Source organism: Acyrthosiphon pisum, chromosome A1 (assembly GCF_005508785.2).
Source record: "Acyrthosiphon pisum isolate AL4f chromosome A1, pea_aphid_22Mar2018_4r6ur, whole genome shotgun sequence".
NCBI classification, from domain to species: Eukaryota; Metazoa; Arthropoda; class Insecta; order Hemiptera; family Aphididae; genus Acyrthosiphon; species Acyrthosiphon pisum.
This window is the reverse complement of record NC_042494.1, coordinates 170246834-170250405: the sequence shown is the minus strand read 5'-3', so window position 1 is coordinate 170250405 and position 3572 is coordinate 170246834.

The following is a 3572-nucleotide window of genomic DNA, read 5'->3' as shown; positions in this document are numbered from 1 at the left end:
ATGTTTCTTTCTAAATAATAATTACCCCGCCATGGCACTAATCTTTAATATCTAGATTCTAGACATACTATAATATACTATATAGTATATTCATATACTGTGAATAAGGAATAATATAAAATATTATTCTTTAATTCTCATAAGTCGTTTCGTATATTTTGGCATTTTGTAAGTTCCCATTAACTATTAGCATTGTTTAAATATACAGTAATTATAATAATATTATTATAGTATATTTAATCAATGGTAGGCCTCTACTTGTATTTAAATACGTTATTTATAGTGCAGAACACTTCGACAGTCTATAATATTTACTATTTAGGATATTCGATACCTGCATAATAATATTATATAGCAGAATAATTTATATTTAACATAATAATTATTGTTATTATTTTTTTTTTTTTATTACACAAAATGCTAAAATAAATCTTTGGGGTTCGTACAAAGAAAAAAAAATAACTTAACGTGACTATAAAATAAATTAACGCGTTAAGTTAGAAGTTACTTTAAAAATAAAGTAACTCGTTAAGATAGAAGTTACTTCTTAAAAAAAAAGTAACTCGTTAAGTAACTTAGTTAAAAGTAACTTAACTTTTTAACTTAACTTTAACTTTTTAACTCGTTAATGCCCAGCCTTGCCTATTAGTGAGCTGGATTTTAATGTTTCAATTTTATTGATGAATTTTTTTGTCCTTTCTTCCATTGAAACTATATTTAAATCATCTGACTGTAACTGCTGTTGATATCTTGAAAATAATAATAAAATATCAGACAAAGATGCTATGAGGCGAATATTATACTCTTGAGTAAGAAACTTATAGTGGCCAATATAAACTTTATCCTTAGAGTCTTTAAAAAAGTGTACTTAACAAGACCAGGAAACTAATACATTGTTTAGAAGAGTGTATGAGAACTGTGACCATCGAACTTCAAATACTTTAGGTAGGTAAGATCTAAGGAAACAAAACTGCTTTACATACCTTTTTTGATTCCATAATGGCACTGTAACTGGCAGAACACATTGAACACACTAACACAGAAAACTGAACAATCATCAATGAATGAAATATGAATGAACAATATTTTTTTCAAATGTTTATATGTTATCACAATTCACGTTATCACAATTAATTTGAACATAATCATAATATCTGGCGACATACCGCAACGGTCATGACCACAGTTTCAGAACCGTTTTATGACCATTGTTATAATCTTTTGATAATCATAGATAAATATTTATTATCAATGTTTTAATCATAATTTAAAATAATTTCAGAAAACAAAATGTCAAATATGTTACAAGGTCATAGAACATAGACATAACATAAAATTATATTATTAAAAATTTAAATCATAGTATTTTTTATGAACTGCACAATATTTAAATAAGAACTACACATTTTGATTTAGAACTGCACATTTTATGCACAACTGCACGTCTGCACATTAGCGCAAGCTCTGGACAGACGTGATTTACCATTGTACATGCGAGCACCTTCACGACGGACAGTATAACAAAATTGTCAATTTGACTTAAAATAATTTTTAAGAACACTTATAATAATTAATAAAACACAAATTTAACTATCAATTGAGTCTACATTTATTAACAACCTGAAAATCTGGCTGAATCCGAATCGCATGCCAAAAAAAAAAAAATGTCTAAATTGTAAGCCGTCTCTTGTAGGGGTTTGTCCGAATTGCATGCCGTGAACCACACGTTTATTTATTATGCACTTAAACAACTTAAACTTTTTTGGACTTTCTTATCTTAAAAAAAAAATGCATGTATAGAAACGCTCTAGTATGTATTGTTGTTACAACTGATTGGTGATTAGTTTCTAAATTGAAATATTTTTATATCCGTGTAAATTAATGGTGATATACGGGTAAATATTTTCCCAAACTGACAAACTGTATCTATATTGGACTAATGTAGTGTATTGTGGTTTGTTTCACAGTCATAGACATACGTATTGGTCATTTAAGTGTTTGTAGCTGTCAAATGTATAAGCATTTATATACAATATTGATCTGAAATAATATTAAGATAAGAAAGGTATAGAGCTACGCCACTATGACCATAAATAATAGTTATGATAATAATAATAATAATATAATTTAGATCAAATGGAGATATCACCTGTGTGTTTTTCTGTGTCTTATAATATATTAGTACGTCTTGGAATGTTAGCGTAGTGTGTTCACTATAGTGTGATTATGGAATCACAAGTTCAACATGATATGTTGAGTGAAAAAAACAAAAAACTTTTTGTAATTGATGATTTTAAATTTTATTTTCAAAAGTTATTGTGCGATGATTTTGAAAGGTGGGCTTGTTTTAAACGTTCGTGTACATCTTACAAAAAACTATTATATATAAACAGTTAACATAAAGTTATATTCCGCAAGATAGATCATAATCACAAAAAAGATGACAGACTAAAATTAAATAGACGACGGGTACGTAATAATTTAAAACGTAAAGCTGTAGATGATCCTTGTGAAAAACCAAGTAAAATACTGCATCGTGAGCTCTTAAAGGGAGATATTATAGTATATGGACGACAAATGACACTACACGAGTTCAAAAAAATTTACATTATGCCCGATCAAGCATTTATCCTAAACTGCCAGAAACATTGATTGATTTATACAACTTTAGATAATTTAAACATCAAAACTAATAGAGACGAAGATTTTTTAGTATCATGAAATAGTATATTGTGTGGCGAGGGCGTGAAATGGCCTTCCCGCGCGAGTCACACATACTATTTTTTGTCACGCCCCTGCGTTCATGGAAAAGGTTATGCAGGGATCTATGCAACAATTATAGACTATTTTACAAAATATGTTTAAATGTTAATGCGTCATGCAAGGAGGTTATACTATAAATTTAAGATGTAACCAAAAGTTTATGTTTTGGAAGGACCGTGGTAGATATACATTTTAGTTTATTTTAGTTTTTGATTGTGCGGGGGATACGCGCCCGGCGGCCGGCACTTTTGGGGATTTCTTCTTTTCCGCCTGGCACTTTTGGGGATTTCCTCTTTTCCGCCCGCTGGACGGAAAAAGATTGCTTTCAAACGCTTCAACCGTGGTCGAAAACCAAATTTTCGGTGCAGGCGTGACAAAAAAAATATTGTAGCTTTTACAACATACGTAAATTTAAAATATTTAAGTGAGTGCGACATTTTGTTTGTTGACGGTACATTTAAAAGTTTCCCTAAGGCCTATGATGTTTTACCAATTATTCACAATTCACGGTGTTAAAAATCACAACTATACGCCACTAATTTTTCTTTTAGTAACGGGAAAAACAAAACAAATTTATGAAGATGCTTTGACTAATTTATTAATGAAGAAGAACGATTTAAGCTTAAATTTATCGCCAAAAACAATTTACGCTGACTTTGAACTAGCTATTCATTCTGCACTTCTAGTTCTTTTCCCAAATACAATAAGAAAAGGATGTCGTTTTCACTTAGGGCAGAGCATATGAAGAAAAATTCAATCAGTAGGTTTATGTACAAATTTAAAAAAAAAAACATAAATCAGATTATTTT